This window comes from Salvelinus fontinalis, chromosome 29 (assembly GCF_029448725.1).
Source record: "Salvelinus fontinalis isolate EN_2023a chromosome 29, ASM2944872v1, whole genome shotgun sequence".
Taxonomy (NCBI): domain Eukaryota; kingdom Metazoa; phylum Chordata; class Actinopteri; order Salmoniformes; family Salmonidae; genus Salvelinus; species Salvelinus fontinalis.
The window spans coordinates 24,409,476-24,430,998 of NC_074693.1; the positions used below are offsets into that span (position 1 = coordinate 24,409,476).

The window sequence follows — 21,523 nt, forward strand, 5'->3', positions numbered from 1 at the left end:
ACTACTACATCACCATGACTAGCTCCATGGTGTTCACTACTACATCACCATGACTAGCTCCATAGTGTTCACTACCACATCACCATGACTAGCTCCATGGTGTTCACTACTACATCACCATGACTAGCTCCATAGTGTTCACTACTACATCACCATGACTAGCTCCATGGTGTTCACTACTACATCACCATGACTAGCTCCATAGTGTTCACTACTACATCACCATGACTAGCTCCATAGTATTCACTACCACATCACCATGACTAGCTCCATAGTGTTCACTAGCACATCACCATGACTAGCTCCATAGTGTTCACTACTACATCACCATGACTAGCTCCATAGTGTTCACTACTACATCACCATGTCTCGCTCCATAGTGTTCACTACCACATCACCATGACTAGCTCCATAGTATTCACTATATCACCAAGACTAGCTCCATAGTGTTCTCTACTACATCACCATGACTAGCTCCATTGTGTTCACTACTACATCACCATGTCTAGCTCCATAGTTTTCACTACCACATCACCATGACTAGCTCCATGGTGTTCACTACTACATCACCATGACTAGCTCCATAGTGTTCACTACCACATCACCATGACTAGCTCCATGGTTTTCACTACTACATCACCATGACTAGCTCCATAGTGTTCACTACTACATCACCATGACTAGCTCCATGGTGTTCACTACTACATCACCATGACTAGCTCCATAGTGTCCACTACCACATCACCATAACTAGCTCCATAGTGTTCACTACTACATAACCATGACTAGCTCCATAGTGTTCACTACTACATCACCATGTCTCGCTCCATAGTGTTCACTACAACATCACCATGACTAGCTCCATAGTGTTCACTACCACTACTATATCACCATGACTAGCTCCATAGTGTTCACTACTACATCACCATGACTAGCTCCATAGTGTTCACTACTACATCACCATGACTAGCTCCATAGTGTTCACTACTACATCACCATGACTAGCTCCATAGTATTCACTAGCACATCACCATGACTAGCTCCATAGTGTTCACTACCACATCACCATGACTAGCTCCATAGTGTTCACTACCACATCACCAAGACTAGCTCCATGGTGTTCACTACTACATCACCATGACTAGCTCCATAGTGTTCACTACCACATCACCATGACTAGCTTTATAGTGTTCACTACTACATCACCATGACTAGCTCCATTGTGTTCACTACTACATCACCATGTCTAGCTCCATAGTGTTCACTACCACATCACCATGACTAGCTCCATAGTATTCACTATATCACCATGACTAGCTCCATAGTGTTCACTACTACATGACCATGACTAGCTCCATTGTGTTCACTACTACATCACCATGTCTAGCTCCATAGTGTCACTACCACATCACCATGACTAGCTCCATGGTGTTCACTACTACATCACCAGGACTAGCTCCATAGTGTTCACTACCACATCACCATGACTAGCTCCATGGTGTTCACTACTACATCACCATGACTAGCTCCATAGTGTTCACTACTACATCACCATGACTAGCTCCATGGTGTTCACTACTACATCACCATGACTAGCTCCATAGTGTTCACTACTACTTCACCATGACTAGCTCCATAGTGTTCACTACTACATCACCATGACTAGCTCCATAGTATTCACTACCACATCACCATGACTAGCTCCATAGTGTTCACTAGCACATCACCATGACTAGCTCCATAGTGTTCACTACTACATCACCATGACTAGCTCCATTGTGTTCACTACTACATCACCATGTCTAGCTCCATAGTGTTCACTACCACATCACCATGACTAGCTCCATAGTATTCACTATATCACCATGACTAGCTCCATAGTGTTCACTACTACATGACCATGACTAGCTCCATTGTGTTCACTACTACATCACCATGTCTTGCTCCATAGTGTTCACTACCACATCACCATGACTAGCTCCATGGTGTTCACTACTACATCACCATGACTAGCTCCATAGTGTTCACTACCACATCACCATGACTAGCTCCATGGTGTTCACTACTACATCACCATGACTAGCTCCATAGTGTTCACTACTACATCACCATGACTAGCTCCATGGTGTTCACTACTACATCACCATGACTAGCTCCATAGTGTTCACTACTACATCACCATGACTAGCTCCATAGTGTTCACTACTACATCACCATGACTAGCTCCATAGTATTCACTACCACATCACCATGACTAGCTCCATAGTGTTCACTAGCACATCACCATGACTAGCTCCATAGTGTTCACTACTACATCACCATGACTAGCTCCATTGTGTTCACTACTACATCACCATGTCTAGCTCCATAGTGTTCACTACCACATCACCATGACTAGCTCCATAGTATTCACTATATCACCATGACTAGCTCCATAGTGTTCACTACTACATCACCATGACTAGCTCCATTGTGTTCACTACTACATCACCATGTCTAGCTCCATAGTGTTCACTACCACATCACCATGACTAGCTCCATGGTGTTCACTACTACATCACCATGACTAGCTCCATAGTGTTCACTACCACATCACCATGACCAGCTCCATAGTGTTCACTGCTACATCACCATGACTAGCTCCATAGTGTTCACTACTACATCACCATGACTAGCTCCATAGTGTTCACTACTACATCACCATGACTAGCTCCATGGTGTGCACTACCACATCACCATGACTAGCTCCATAGTGTTCACTACCACATCACCATGACTAGCTCCATAGTATTCACTACCACATCACCATGACTAGCTCCATAGTGTTCACTACTACATCACCATGACTAGCTCCATAGTGTTCACTAGCACATCACCATGACTAGCTCCATAGTGTTCACTACTTCATCACCATGACTAGCTCCATAGTGTTCACTACTACATCACCATGACTAGCTCCATGGTGTTCACTACTACATCACCATGACTAGCTCCATAGTGTTCACTACTACATCACCATGACTAGCTCCATTGTGTTCAATTCTACATCACCATGTCTAGCTCCATAGTGTTCACTACCACATCACCATGACTAGCTCCATTGTGTTCACTACCACATCACCATGACTAGCTCCATGGTGTTCCCTACTACATCACCATGACTAGCTCCATAGTATTCACTAGCACATCACCATGACTAGCTCCATAGTGTTCACTACCACATCACCATGACTAGCTCCATAGTGTTCACTACTACATCACCATGACTAGCTCCATAGTGTTCACTACCACATCACCATGACTAGCTCCATAGTGTTCACTACCACATCACCATGACTAGCTCCATAGTGTTCACTACTACATCACCATGTCTAGCTCCATAGTGTTCACTACCACATCACCATGACTAGCTCCATGGTGTTCACTACTACATCACCAGGACTAGCTCCATAGTGTTCACTACCACATCACCATGACTAGCTCCATGGTGTTCACTACTACTTCACCATGACTAGCTCCATAGTGTTCACTACTACATCACCATGACTAGCTCCATAGTATTCACTACCACATCACCATGACTAGCTCCATAGTGTTCACTAGCACATCACCATGACTAGCTCCATAGTGTTCACTACTACATCACCATGACTAGCTCCATTGTGTTCACTACTACATCACCATGTCTAGCTCCATAGTGTTCACTACCACATCACCATGACTAGCTCCATAGTATTCACTATATCACCATGACTAGCTCCATAGTGTTCACTACTACATCACCATGACTAGCTCCATTGTGTTCACTACTACATCACCATGTCTAGCTCCATAGTGTTCACTACCACATCACCATGACTAGCTCCATGGTGTTCACTACTACATCACCATGACTAGCTCCATAGTGTTCACTACCACATCACCATGACCAGCTCCATAGTGTTCACTACTACATCACCATGACTAGCTCCATAGTGTTCACTACTACATCACCATGACTAGCTCCATGGTGTTCACTACTACATCACCATGACTAGCTCCATAGTTTTCACTACCACATCACCATGACTAGCTCCATGGTGTTCACTACTACATCACCATGACTAGCTCCATAGTGTTCACTACTACATCACCATGACTAGCTCCATGGTGTGCACTACCACATCATCATGACTAGCTCCATAGTGTTCACTACCACATCACCATGACTAGCTCCATAGTATTCACTACCACATCACCATGACTAGCTCCATAGTGTTCACTACTACATCACCATGACTAGCTCCATAGTGTTCACTAGCACATCACCATGACTAGCTCCATAGTGTTCACTACTTCATCACCATGACTAGCTCCATAGTGTTCACTACTACATCACCATGACTAGCTCCATGGTGTTCACTACTACATCACCATGACTAGCTCCATAGTGTTCACTACTACATCACCATGACTAGCTCCATTGTGTTCACTACTACATCACCATGTCTAGCTCCATAGTGTTCACTACCACATCACCATGACTAGCTCCATGGTGTTCACTACTACATCACCATGACTAGCTCCATAGTGTTCACTACCACATCACCATGACTAGCTCCATGGTGTTCACTACTACATCACCATGACTAGCTCCATAGTGTTCACTACTACATCACCATGACTAGCTCCATGGTGTTCACTACTACATCACCATGACTAGCTCCATAGTGTTCACTACTACATCACCATGACTAGCTCCATAGTATTCACTACCACATCACCATGACTAGCTCCATAGTGTTCACTAGCACATCACCATGACTAGCTCCATAGTGTTCACTACTACATCACCATGACTAGCTCCATAGTGTTCACTACCACATCACCATGACTAGCTCCATGGTTTTCACTACTACATCACCATGACTAGCTCCATAGTGTTCACTACTACATCACCATGACTAGCTCCATGGTGTTCACTACTACATCACCATGACTAGCTCCATAGTGTCCACTACCACATCACCATAACTAGCTCCATAGTGTTCACTACTACATAACCATGACTAGCTCCATAGTGTTCACTACTACATCACCATGTCTCGCTCCATAGTGTTCACTACAACATCACCATGACTAGCTCCATAGTGTTCACTACCACTACTATATCACCATGACTAGCTCCATAGTGTTCACTACTACATCACCATGTCTAGCTCCATAGTGTTCACTACCACATCACCATGACTAGCTCCATGGTGTTCACTACTACATCACCAGGACTAGCTCCATAGTGTTCACTACCACATCACCATGACTAGCTCCATGGTGTTCACTACTACTTCACCATGACTAGCTCCATAGTGTTCACTACTACATCACCATGACTAGCTCCATAGTATTCACTACCACATCACCATGACTAGCTCCATAGTGTTCACTAGCACATCACCATGACTAGCTCCATAGTGTTCACTACTACATCACCATGACTAGCTCCATTGTGTTCACTACTACATCACCATGTCTAGCTCCATAGTGTTCACTACCACATCACCATGACTAGCTCCATAGTATTCACTATATCACCATGACTAGCTCCATAGTGTTCACTACTACATCACCATGACTAGCTCCATTGTGTTCACTACTACATCACCATGTCTAGCTCCATAGTGTTCACTACCACATCACCATGACTAGCTCCATGGTGTTCACTACTACATCACCATGACTAGCTCCATAGTGTTCACTACCACATCACCATGACCAGCTCCATAGTGTTCACTACTACATCACCATGACTAGCTCCATAGTGTTCACTACTACATCACCATGACTAGCTCCATAGTGTTCACTACTACATCACCATGACTAGCTCCATGGTGTTCACTACTACATCACCATGACTAGCTCCATAGTGTTCACTACTACATCACCATGACTAGCTCCATTGTGTTCAATTCTACATCACCATGTCTAGCTCCATAGTGTTCACTACCACATCACCATGACTAGCTCCATTGTGTTCACTACCACATCACCATGACTAGCTCCATGGTGTTCCCTACTACATCACCATGACTAGCTCCATAGTATTCACTAGCACATCACCATGACTAGCTCCATAGTGTTCACTACCACATCACCATGACTAGCTCCATAGTGTTCACTACTACATCACCATGACTAGCTCCATAGTGTTCACTACCACATCACCATGACTAGCTCCATAGTGTTCACTACCACATCACCATGACTAGCTCCATAGTGTTCACTACTACATCACCATGTCTAGCTCCATAGTGTTCACTACCACATCACCATGACTAGCTCCATGGTGTTCACTACTACATCACCAGGACTAGCTCCATAGTGTTCACTACCACATCACCATGACTAGCTCCATGGTGTTCACTACTACTTCACCATGACTAGCTCCATAGTGTTCACTACTACATCACCATGACTAGCTCCATAGTATTCACTACCACATCACCATGACTAGCTCCATAGTGTTCACTAGCACATCACCATGACTAGCTCCATAGTGTTCACTACTACATCACCATGACTAGCTCCATTGTGTTCACTACTACATCACCATGTCTAGCTCCATAGTGTTCACTACCACATCACCATGACTAGCTCCATAGTATTCACTATATCACCATGACTAGCTCCATAGTGTTCACTACTACATCACCATGACTAGCTCCATTGTGTTCACTACTACATCACCATGTCTAGCTCCATAGTGTTCACTACCACATCACCATGACTAGCTCCATGGTGTTCACTACTACATCACCATGACTAGCTCCATAGTGTTCACTACCACATCACCATGACCAGCTCCATAGTGTTCACTACTACATCACCATGACTAGCTCCATAGTGTTCACTACTACATCACCATGACTAGCTCCATGGTGTTCACTACTACATCACCATGACTAGCTCCATAGTTTTCACTACCACATCACCATGACTAGCTCCATGGTGTTCACTACTACATCACCATGACTAGCTCCATAGTGTTCACTACTACATCACCATGACTAGCTCCATGGTGTGCACTACCACATCATCATGACTAGCTCCATAGTGTTCACTACCACATCACCATGACTAGCTCCATAGTATTCACTACCACATCACCATGACTAGCTCCATAGTGTTCACTACTACATCACCATGACTAGCTCCATAGTGTTCACTAGCACATCACCATGACTAGCTCCATAGTGTTCACTACTTCATCACCATGACTAGCTCCATAGTGTTCACTACTACATCACCATGACTAGCTCCATGGTGTTCACTACTACATCACCATGACTAGCTCCATAGTGTTCACTACTACATCACCATGACTAGCTCCATTGTGTTCACTACTACATCACCATGTCTAGCTCCATAGTGTTCACTACCACATCACCATGACTAGCTCCATGGTGTTCACTACTACATCACCATGACTAGCTCCATAGTGTTCACTACCACATCACCATGACTAGCTCCATGGTGTTCACTACTACATCACCATGACTAGCTCCATAGTGTTCACTACTACATCACCATGACTAGCTCCATGGTGTTCACTACTACATCACCATGACTAGCTCCATAGTGTTCACTACTACATCACCATGACTAGCTCCATAGTATTCACTACCACATCACCATGACTAGCTCCATAGTGTTCACTAGCACATCACCATGACTAGCTCCATAGTGTTCACTACTACATCACCATGACTAGCTCCATAGTGTTCACTACCACATCACCATGACTAGCTCCATGGTTTTCACTACTACATCACCATGACTAGCTCCATAGTGTTCACTACTACATCACCATGACTAGCTCCATGGTGTTCACTACTACATCACCATGACTAGCTCCATAGTGTCCACTACCACATCACCATAACTAGCTCCATAGTGTTCACTACTACATAACCATGACTAGCTCCATAGTGTTCACTACTACATCACCATGTCTCGCTCCATAGTGTTCACTACAACATCACCATGACTAGCTCCATAGTGTTCACTACCACTACTATATCACCATGACTAGCTCCATAGTGTTCACTACTACATCACCATGTCTAGCTCCATAGTGTTCACTACCACATCACCATGACTAGCTCCATGGTGTTCACTACTACATCACCAGGACTAGCTCCATAGTGTTCACTACCACATCACCATGACTAGCTCCATGGTGTTCACTACTACTTCACCATGACTAGCTCCATAGTGTTCACTACTACATCACCATGACTAGCTCCATAGTATTCACTACCACATCACCATGACTAGCTCCATAGTGTTCACTAGCACATCACCATGACTAGCTCCATAGTGTTCACTACTACATCACCATGACTAGCTCCATTGTGTTCACTACTACATCACCATGTCTAGCTCCATAGTGTTCACTACCACATCACCATGACTAGCTCCATAGTATTCACTATATCACCATGACTAGCTCCATAGTGTTCACTACTACATCACCATGACTAGCTCCATTGTGTTCACTACTACATCACCATGTCTAGCTCCATAGTGTTCACTACCACATCACCATGACTAGCTCCATGGTGTTCACTACTACATCACCATGACTAGCTCCATAGTGTTCACTACCACATCACCATGACCAGCTCCATAGTGTTCACTACTACATCACCATGACTAGCTCCATAGTGTTCACTACTACATCACCATGACTAGCTCCATGGTGTTCACTACTACATCACCATGACTAGCTCCATAGTTTTCACTACCACATCACCATGACTAGCTCCATGGTGTTCACTACTACATCACCATGACTAGCTCCATAGTGTTCACTACTACATCACCATGACTAGCTCCATGGTGTGCACTACCACATCATCATGACTAGCTCCATAGTGTTCACTACCACATCACCATGACTAGCTCCATAGTATTCACTACCACATCACCATGACTAGCTCCATAGTGTTCACTACTACATCACCATGACTAGCTCCATAGTGTTCACTAGCACATCACCATGACTAGCTCCATAGTGTTCACTACTTCATCACCATGACTAGCTCCATAGTGTTCACTACTACATCACCATGACTAGCTCCATGGTGTTCACTACTACATCACCATGACTAGCTCCATAGTGTTCACTACTACATCACCATGACTAGCTCCATTGTGTTCACTACTACATCACCATGTCTAGCTCCATAGTGTTCACTACCACATCACCATGACTAGCTCCATGGTGTTCACTACTACATCACCATGACTAGCTCCATAGTGTTCACTACCACATCACCATGACTAGCTCCATGGTGTTCACTACTACATCACCATGACTAGCTCCATAGTGTTCACTACTACATCACCATGACTAGCTCCATGGTGTTCACTACTACATCACCATGACTAGCTCCATAGTGTTCACTACTACATCACCATGACTAGCTCCATAGTATTCACTACCACATCACCATGACTAGCTCCATAGTGTTCACTAGCACATCACCATGACTAGCTCCATAGTGTTCACTACTACATCACCATGACTAGCTCCATAGTGTTCACTACCACATCACCATGACTAGCTCCATGGTTTTCACTACTACATCACCATGACTAGCTCCATAGTGTTCACTACTACATCACCATGACTAGCTCCATGGTGTTCACTACTACATCACCATGACTAGCTCCATAGTGTCCACTACCACATCACCATAACTAGCTCCATAGTGTTCACTACTACATAACCATGACTAGCTCCATAGTGTTCACTACTACATCACCATGTCTCGCTCCATAGTGTTCACTACAACATCACCATGACTAGCTCCATAGTGTTCACTACCACTACTATATCACCATGACTAGCTCCATAGTGTTCACTACTACATCACCATGACTAGCTCCATAGTGTTCACTACTACATCACCATGACTAGCTCCATAGTGTTCACTACTACATCACCATGACTAGCTCCATAGTATTCACTAGCACATCACCATGACTAGCTCCATAGTGTTCACTACCACATCACCATGACTAGCTCCATAGTGTTCACTACCACATCACCATGACTAGCTCCATGGTGTTCACTACTACATCACCATGACTAGCTCCATAGTGTTCACTACCACATCACCATGACTAGCTTTATAGTGTTCACTACTACATCACCATGACTAGCTCCATTGTGTTCACTACTACATCACCATGTCTAGCTCCATAGTGTTCACTACCACATCACCATGACTAGCTCCATAGTATTCACTATATCACCATGACTAGCTCCATAGTGTTCACTACTACATCACCATGACTAGCTCCATTGTGTTCACTACTACATCACCATGTCTAGCTCCATAGTGTTCACTACCACATCACCATGACTAGCTCCATAGTATTCACTATATCACCATGACTAGCTCCATAGTGTTCACTACTACATCACCATGACTAGCTCCATTGTGTTCACTACTACATCACCATGTCTAGCTCCATAGTGTTCACTACCACATCACCATGACTAGCTCCATGGTGTTCACTACTACATCACCATGACTAGCTCCATAGTGTTCACTACCACATCACCATGACCAGCTCCATAGTGTTCACTACTACATCACCATGACTAGCTCCATAGTGTTCACTACTACATCACCATGACTAGCTCCATAGTGTTCACTACAACATCACCATGACTAGCTCCATGGTGTTCACTACTACATCACCATGACTAGCTCCATAGTGTTCACTACTACATCACCATGACTAGCTCCATGGTGTGCACTACCACATCACCATGACTAGCTCCATAGTGTTCACTACCACATCACCATGACTAGCTCCATAGTATTCACTACCACATCACCATGACTAGCTCCATAGTGTTCACTACTACATCACCATGACTAGCTCCATAGTGTTCACTAGCACATCACCATGACTAGCTCCATAGTGTTCACTACTTCATCACCATGACTAGCTCCATAGTGTTCACTACTACATCACCATGACTAGCTCCATGGTGTTCACTACTACATCACCATGACTAGCTCCATAGTGTTCACTACTACATCACCATGACTAGCTCCATTGTGTTCAATTCTACATCACCATGTCTAGCTCCATAGTGTTCACTACCACATCACCATGACTAGCTCCATTGTGTTCACTACCACATCACCATGACTAGCTCCATGGTGTTCCCTACTACATCACCATGACTAGCTCCATAGTATTCACTAGCACATCACCATGACTAGCTCCATAGTGTTCACTACCACATCACCATGACTAGCTCCATAGTGTTCACTACTACATCACCATGACTAGCTCCATAGTGTTCACTACCACATCACCATGACTAGCTCCATAGTGTTCACTACCACATCACCATGACTAGCTCCATAGTGTTCACTACTACATCACCATGTCTAGCTCCATAGTGTTCACTACCACATCACCATGACTAGCTCCATGGTGTTCACTACTACATCACCAGGACTAGCTCCATAGTGTTCACTACCACATCACCATGACTAGCTCCATGGTGTTCACTACTACTTCACCATGACTAGCTCCATAGTGTTCACTACTACATCACCATGACTAGCTCCATAGTATTCACTACTACTTCACCATGACTAGCTCCATAGTGTTCACTACTACATCACCATGACTAGCTCCATAGTATTCACTACCACATCACCATGACTAGCTCCATAGTGTTCACTAGCACATCACCATGACTAGCTCCATAGTGTTCACTACTACATCACCATGACTAGCTCCATTGTGTTCACTACTACATCACCATGTCTAGCTCCATAGTGTTCACTACCACATCACCATGACTAGCTCCATAGTATTCACTATATCACCATGACTAGCTCCATAGTGTTCACTACTACATCACCATGACTAGCTCCATTGTGTTCACTACTACATCACCATGTCTAGCTCCATAGTGTTCACTACCACATCACCATGACTAGCTCCATGGTGTTCACTACTACATCACCATGACTAGCTCCATAGTTTTCACTACCACATCACCATGACCAGCTCCATAGTGTTCACTACTACATCACCATGACTAGCTCCATAGTGTTCACTACTACATCACCATGACTAGCTCCATGGTGTTCACTACTACATCACCATGACTAGCTCCATAGTTTTCACTACCACATCACCATGACTAGCTCCATGGTGTTCACTACTACATCACCATGACTAGCTCCATAGTGTTCACTACTACATCACCATGACTAGCTCCATGGTGTGCACTACCACATCATCATGACTAGCTCCATAGTGTTCACTACCACATCACCATGACTAGCTCCATAGTGTTCACTACTACATCACCATGTCTAGCTCCATAGTGTTCACTACCACATCACCATGACTAGCTCCATGGTGTTCACTACTACATCACCATGACTAGCTCCATAGTGTTCACTACCACATCACCATGACTAGCTCCATGGTGTTCACTACTACTTCACCATGACTAGCTCCATAGTGTTCACTACTACATCACCATGACTAGCTCCATTGTGTTCACTACTACATCACCATGTCTAGCTCCATAGTGTTCACTACCACATCACCATGACTAGCTCCATAGTATTCACTATATCACCATGACTAGCTCCATAGTGTTCACTACTACATCACCATGACTAGCTCCATTGTGTTCACTACTACATCACCATGTCTAGCTCCATAGTGTTCACTACATCATCACCATGAATAGCTCCATGGTGTTCACTACTACATCACCATGACTAGCTCCATAGTGTTCACTACCACATCACCATGACCAGCTCCATAGTGTTCACTACTACATCACCATGACTAGCTCCATAGTGTTCACTACTACATCACCATGACTAGCTCCATGGTGTTCACTACTACATCACCATGACTAGCTCCATAGTTTTCACTACCACATCACCATGACTAGCTCCATGGTGTTCACTACTACATCACCATGACTAGCTCCATAGTGTTCACTACTACATCACCATGACTAGCTCCATGGTGTGCACTACCACGTCATCATGACTAGCTCCATAGTGTTCACTACCACATCACCATGACTAGCTCCATAGTATTCACTACCACATCACCATGACTAGCTCCATAGTGTTCACTACTACATCACCATGACTAGCTCCATGGTGTGCACTACCACATCACCATGACTAGCTCCATAGTGTTCACTACCACATCACCATGACTAGCTCCATAGTATTCACTACCACATCACCATGACTAGCTCCATAGTGTTCACTACTACATCACCATGACTAGCTCCATAGTGTTCACTAGCACATCACCATGACTAGCTCCATAGTGTTCACTACTTCATCACCATGACTAGCTCCATAGTGTTCACTACTACATCACCATGACTAGCTCCATGGTGTTCACTACTACATCACCATGACTAGCTCCATAGTGTTCACTACCACATCACCATGACTAGCTCCATGGTGTTCACTACTACATCACCATGACTAGCTCCATAGTGTTCACTACTACATCACCATGACTAGCTCCATGGTGTTCACTACTACATCACCATGACTAGCTCCATAGTGTTCACTACTACATCACCATGACTAGCTCCATAGTATTCACTACCACATCACCATGACTAGCTCCATAGTGTTCACTAGCACATCACCATGACTAGCTCCATAGTGTTCACTACTACATCACCATGACTAGCTCCATAGTGTTCACTACTACATCACCATGTCTAGCTCCATAGTGTTCACTACCACATCACCATGACTAGCTCCATAGTATTCACTATATCACCAAGACTAGCTCCATAGTGTTCTCTACTACATCACCATGACTAGCTCCATTGTGTTCACTACTACATCACCATGTCTAGCTCCATAGTTTTCACTACCACATCACCATGACTAGCTCCATGGTGTTCACTACTACATCACCATGACTAGCTCCATAGTGTTCACTACCACATCACCATGACTAGCTCCATGGTTTTCACTACTACATCACCATGACTAGCTCCATAGTGTTCACTACTACATCACCATGACTAGCTCCATGGTGTTCACTACTACATCACCATGACTAGCTCCATAGTGTCCACTACCACATCACCATAACTAGCTCCATAGTGTTCACTACTACATAACCATGACTAGCTCCATAGTGTTCACTACTACATCACCATGTCTCGCTCCATAGTGTTCACTACAACATCACCATGACTAGCTCCATAGTGTTCACTACCACTACTATATCACCATGACTAGCTCCATAGTGTTCACTACTACATCACCATGACTAGCTCCATAGTGTTCACTACTACATCACCATGACTAGCTCCATAGTGTTCACTACTACATCACCATGACTAGCTCCATAGTATTCACGAGCACATCACCATGACTAGCTCCATAGTGTTCACTACCACATCACCATGACTAGCTCCATAGTGTTCACTACCACATCACCATGACTAGCTCCATGGTGTTCACTACTACATCACCATGACTAGCTCCATAGTGTTCACTACCACATCACCATGACTAGCTTTATAGTGTTCACTACTACATCACCATGACTAGCTCCATTGTGTTCACTACTACATCACCATGTCTAGCTCCATAGTGTTCACTACCACATCACCATGACTAGCTCCATAGTATTCACTATATCACCATGACTAGCTCCATAGTGTTCACTACTACATGACCATGACTAGCTCCATTGTGTTCACTACTACATCACCATGTCTAGCTCCATAGTGTTCACTACCACATCACCATGACTAGCTCCATGGTGTTCACTACTACATCACCAGGACTAGCTCCATAGTGTTCACTACCACATCACCATGACTAGCTCCATGGTGTTCACTACTACATCACCATGACTAGCTCCATAGTGTTCACTACTACATCACCATGACTAGCTCCATGGTGTTCACTACTACATCACCATGACTAGCTCCATAGTGTTCACTACTACTTCACCATGACTAGCTCCATAGTGTTCACTACTACATCACCATGACTAGCTCCATAGTATTCACTACCACATCACCATGACTAGCTCCATAGTGTTCACTAGCACATCACCATGACTAGCTCCATAGTGTTCACTACTACATCACCATGACTAGCTCCATTGTGTTCACTACTACATCACCATGTCTAGCTCCATAGTGTTCACTACCACATCACCATGACTAGCTCCATAGTATTCACTATATCACCATGACTAGCTCCATAGTGTTCACTACTACATCACCATGACTAGCTCCATTGTGTTCACTACTACATCACCATGTCTAGCTCCATAGTGTTCACTACCACATCACCATGACTAGCTCCATGGTGTTCACTACTACATCACCATGACTAGCTCCATAGTGTTCACTACCACATCACCATGACCAGCTCCATAGTGTTCACTACTACATCACCATGACTAGCTCCATAGTGTTCACTACTACATCACCATGACTAGCTCCATAGTGTTCAATACTACATCACCATGACTAGCTCCATAGTGTTCACTACTACATCACCATGACTAGCTCCATGGTGTGCACTACCACATCACCATGACTAGCTCCATAGTGTTCACTACCACATCACCATGACTAGCTCCATAGTATTCACTACCACATCACCATGACTAGCTCCATGGTGTTCACTACTACATCACCATGACTAGCTCCATAGTGTTCACTAGCACATCACCATGACTAGCTCCATAGTGTTCACTACTTCATCACCATGACTAGCTCCATAGTGTTCACTACTACATCACCATGACTAGCTCCATGGTGTTCACTACTACATCACCATGACTAGCTCCATAGTGTTCACTACTACATCACCATGACTAGCTCCATTGTGTTCACTACTACATCACCATGTCTAGCTCCATAGTGTTCACTACCACATCACCATGACTAGCTCCATGGTGTTCACTACTACATCACCATGACTAGCTCCATAGTGTTCACTACCACATCACCATGACTAGCTCCATGGTGTTCACTACTACATCACCATGACTAGCTCCATAGTGTTCACTACTACATCACCATGACTAGCTCCATGGTGTTCACTACTACATCACCATGACTAGCTCCATAGTGTTCACTACTACATCACCATAACTAGCTCCATAGTATTCACTACCACATCACCATGACTAGCTCCATAGTGTTCACTAGCACATCACCATGACTAGCTCCATAGTGTTCACTACTACATCATCATGACTAGCTCCATAGTGTTCACTACTACATCACCATGTCTAGCTCCATAGTGTTCACTACCACATCACCATGACTAGCTCCATAGTATTCACTATATCACCAAGACTAGCTCCATAGTGTTCTCTACTACATCACCATGACTAGCTCCATTGTGTTCACTACTACATCACCATGTCTAGCTCCATAGTGTTCACTACCACATCACCATGACTAGCTCCATGGTGTTCACTACTACATCACCATGACTAGCTCCATAGTGTTCACTACCACATCACCATGACTAGCTCCATGGTGTTCACTACTACATCACCATGACTAGCTCCATAGTGTTCACTACTACATCACCATGACTAGCTCCATGGTGTTCACTACTACATCACCATGACTAGCTCCATAGTGTTCACTACTACAGCACCATGACTAGCTCCATGGTGTGCACTACCACATCACCATGACTAGCTCCATAGTGTTCACTACCACATCACCATAACTAGCTCCATAGTGTTCACTACTACATCACCATGACTAGCTCCATAGTGTTCACCTCCACTACCACATCACCATAACTAGCTCCATAGTGTTCACTACTACATAACCATGACTAGCTCCATAGTGTTCACTACTACATCACCATGTCTCGCTCCATAGTGTTCACTACCACTACTATATCACCATGACTAGCTCCATAGTGTTCACTACTACATAACCATGACTAGCTCCATAGTGTTCACTACTACATCACCATGACTAGCTCCATAGTGTTCACTACTACATCACCATGACTAGCTCCATAGTGTTCACTACTACATCACCATGACTAGCTCCATAGTGTTCACTACTACATCAACATGACTAGCTCCATAGTATTCACTACCACATCACCATGACTAGCTCCATAGTGTTCACTACTACATCACCATGACTAGCTCCATAGTGTTCACTACTACATCACCATGACTAGCTCCATAGTGTTCACTACTACATCACCATGACTAGCTCCATAGTGTTCACTACCACATCACCATGACTAGCTCCATAGTGTTCACTACCACTACTATATCACCATGACTAGCTCCATAGTGTTCACTACTACATCACCATGACTAGCTCCATAGTGGTCACTAGCACACCACCATGACTAGCTCCATAGTATTCACTATTACATCACCATGACTAGCTCCATAGTATTCACTACCACATCACCATGACTAGCTCCATAGTGTTCACTACTACATCACCATGACTAGCTCCATAGTATTCACTACCACATCACCATGACTAGCTCCATAGTGTTCACTACTACTTCACCATGACTAGCTCCATAGTGTTCACTAGCACACCACCATGACTAGCTCCATAGTGTTCACTACCACATCACCATGACTAGCTCCATGGTGTTCACTACTACATCACCATGACTAGCTCCATAGTATTCACTACCACATCACCATGACTAGCTCCATAGTCTTCACTACCACATCACCATGACTAGCTCCATAGTATTCACTACCACATCACCATGACTAGCTCCATAGTGTTCACTACCATATCACCATGACTAGCTCCATAGTATTCACTACTACATCACCATGACTAGCTCCATAGTGTTCACTACCACTACTATATCACCATGACAAGCTCCATAGTATTCACTATATCACCATGACTAGCTCCATAGTGTTCACTACTACATCACCATGACTAGCTCCATAGTATTCACTACCATATCACCATGACTAGCTCCATAGTGTTCACTACCACATCACCATAACTAGCTCCATAGTGTTCACTTCTACATCACCATGACTAGCTCCATAGTGTTCACTACCACATCACCATGACTAGCTCCATAGTGTTCACTACATCACCATGACTAGCTCCATAGTGTTCACTACTACATCACCATGACTAGCTCCATAGTGTTCACTACCACATCACCACGACTAGCTCCATATTGTTCACTACTACATCACCATGACTAGCTCCATAGTGTTCACTACCACATCACCATGACTAGCTCCATAGTGTTCACTACTACATCACCATGTCTAGCTCCATAGTGTTCACTACCACATCACCATGACTAGCTCCATAGTGTTCACTACTACATCACCATGACTAGCTCCATAGTGTTCACTACATAACCATGACTAGCTCCATTGTGTTCACTACCACATCACCATGACTAGCTCCATAGTGTTCACTACATCACCATGACTAGCTCCATTGTGTTCACTACTACATCACCATGACTAGCTCCATAGTGTTCACTAGCACATCACCATGACTAGCTCCATAGTGTTCACTACCACATCACCATGACTAGCTCCATAGTGTTCACTACCACATCACCATGACTAGCTCCATAGTATTCACTACTACATCACCATGACTAGCTCCATAGGGTTCACTCACATATATATATATATTTATTTTATTTAACCTTTAACTAAATAAGAAATAATTGTAAATAAGAATTTGTTCTTAACTGACTTGCCTAGTTAAATAAATGTTAAATACATTTTTTTAAAGTCAGTTGAGATCAAATTCTTATTTACAATGACGGCCTAGGAACAGTGGGTTAACTGCCTTGTCCAGGGGCAGAACGACAGATTTTTACCTTGTCAGCTCGGGGATTCAGTTTAGCAACCTTTTGGTTACTGGCCCAACGCTCTAACCACTTGGCTACCTGCCGCCCCAAATCAGCAGCTTTGAGGCAGTCAAAGCGGTAGCAGGTGGTGCACATTCTCTCTCTCCCTCTTTCAATTCAATTTAATTTCAATGGCTTTATTGGCATATGAAACTTTATGTTTACATTGCCAAAGCAAGTGAAATAAATGAAAAACAAAAGCGAAATAAACAATAACAAATGTACAGTAAAAATTCCACTGACAAAAGTTCCAAAATAACAAAGACATTTCAAATGTAATTTTATGTCTATATACAGTGTTGTAACGATGTGCAAATAGTTAAAGTACAGAACGGCAGTCCCAGCAGTTGTCTTATATACGGCTATAAAAAGACAAGTTATATTTGCATGATTTAGCATAATTATTTAATCATTACCATTTTGTTTCATTCATGTGACAGACCAATACCTCACTTATTCTCTCTCAGCTAAGACCTTGAGACTGAGATATCTTTCGTTCTGAAAACAAGGTCTGGGCGTACTGCTAAATAGCAGCTACTGAGGATTTGTTAAATCAGTCACTTGCATGAAAACATAAATTGGTTATTAGAACAGCACAGAAATAGAACAAAGAAATTAGTTATAAGAAAAGCAGAAACATTAAAATTCCCATTAAAATTCACAAATCCTGCTGCTGTGATTGCACACTGTGGTATTTCACTCAATAGATATGAGAGTTTATCAAAATTACATTTGTTTTCGAATTCATTGTGGGTCTGTGTAACATGAGGGAAATATGTGTCTCTAATATGGTCAAACATTTGGCAGGAGGTTAGGAAGTGCAGCTCAGTTTCCACCAAATTTTGTGGGCAGTGTGCACATACCCTGTCTTGAGCAAAAATCCCAGAACCATACGGGGGGACCTAGTGAATGACCTGCAGAGAGCTGGGTCCAAAGTAACAAAGCCTACCACCACTAACACACTACGCCGCCAGGGACTCAAATCCTGCAGTGCCAGACGTGTCCCCCTGCTTAAGCCAGTACATGTCCAGGCCCGTCTGAAGTTTGCTAGAGAGCATTTGGATGATCCAGAAGAAGATTGGGAGAATGTCATACGGTCAGATGAAACTAAAATATAACTTTTTGGTAAAAACTCAACTCGTCGTGTTTGGAGGACAAAGAATGCTGAGTTGCATCCAAAGAACACCATACCTACTGTGAAGCATGGGGGTGGAAACATCATGCTTTGGGGCTGTTTTTCTGCAAAGGGACCAGGACGACTGATCCGTGTAAAGGAAAGAATGAATGGGGCCATGTATCGTGAGATTTTGAGTGAAAACCTCCTTCCATCAGCAAGGGCATTGAAGATGAAACGTGGCTGGGTCTTTCAGCGTGACAATGATCCCAAACACACTGCCCGGGCAACGAAGGAGTGGCTTCGTAAGAAGCATTTCAAGGTCCTGGAGTGGCCTAGCCAGTCTCCAGATCTCAACCCCATAGAAAATCTTTGGAAGGAGTTGAAAGTCCGTGTTGCCCAGCAACAGCCCCAAAACATCACTGCTCTAGAGGAGATCTGCATGGAGGAATGGGCCAAAATACCAGCAACAGTGTGTGAAAACCTTATGAAGACTTACAGAAAACGTTTGACCTCTGTAATTGCCAACAAAGGGTATATAACAAAGTATTGAGATAAACTTTTGTTATTGACCAAATACTTATTTTCCACCATAATGTGCAAATAAATTCATTAAAAATCCTACAATGTGGTTTTCTGGATATTTTTTTTCTCATTTTGTCTGTCATAGTTGAAGTGTACCTATGATGAAAATTACAGGCCTCTCTCATCTTTTAAAGTGGGAGAACTTGCACAATTGGTGGCTGACTAAATACTTTTTTGCCCCACTGTATTTGAATTTAACCACAATATTTGTTGTATTATTTGTTCTGTCTTTTCAGGTGGAATAAACTGAAATTGCAACCAACTTTCTAAGGCTTGTTTAAAAAATAAATATATTTTGGAGATTATTTCCTTTTCAAACAACCGAAAGTGAGCAGGTGTAATCTGAATAAAGGGAAAAAGGCCCTTCTTGAACATAGGATGAGACATTCCTACCAATTTACTAGAGAACCAGTTTGGATTTAAGTATAACTTTTGTATGACTGATGCCTTTAGTGAGAGGTCTAATGCTTTAATATTTAATAATTTCTGCCCTCCGAATTGATATGTGTTATATAAATTGGCCCTTTTAATTTTATCTGGCTTGCCGTTCCAAATAAAATTTAATATTTTTTGTTCATATAATTTAAAAAGCAGGTCACTAGGTGTAGGCAAAGCCATACACAAATAGGTAAACTGTGATATGACTAAAGAGTTAATCAGGGTGATTTTTCCACAAATAGACAGGTATTTTCCTTTCCATTATAGCAAGATCTTATCTATTTTTGCTAACTTTCTATAAAAATGTATTGTATAAAAATCATTTCTCTCTCTCTTTGCCCCCCCCTCTCTCTATATCTGCCCCCCCCTCCCTCTCTCTCTGTCTCGGCCCCTTCCCTCTCATATGTTCCTTCACCATCTCATACAT

General features: G+C 43.3%; 1 protein-coding gene across 1 annotated transcript in view; it reads left to right on the plus strand.

Annotated features, from left to right (window-relative positions):
• The window catches only part of LOC129827672 (dystrophin-related protein 2-like), a gene marked incomplete in the record, with an annotated part of 139,307 nt that overhangs the window by 46,324 nt on the left and 71,460 nt on the right, over positions 1-21,523 (plus strand).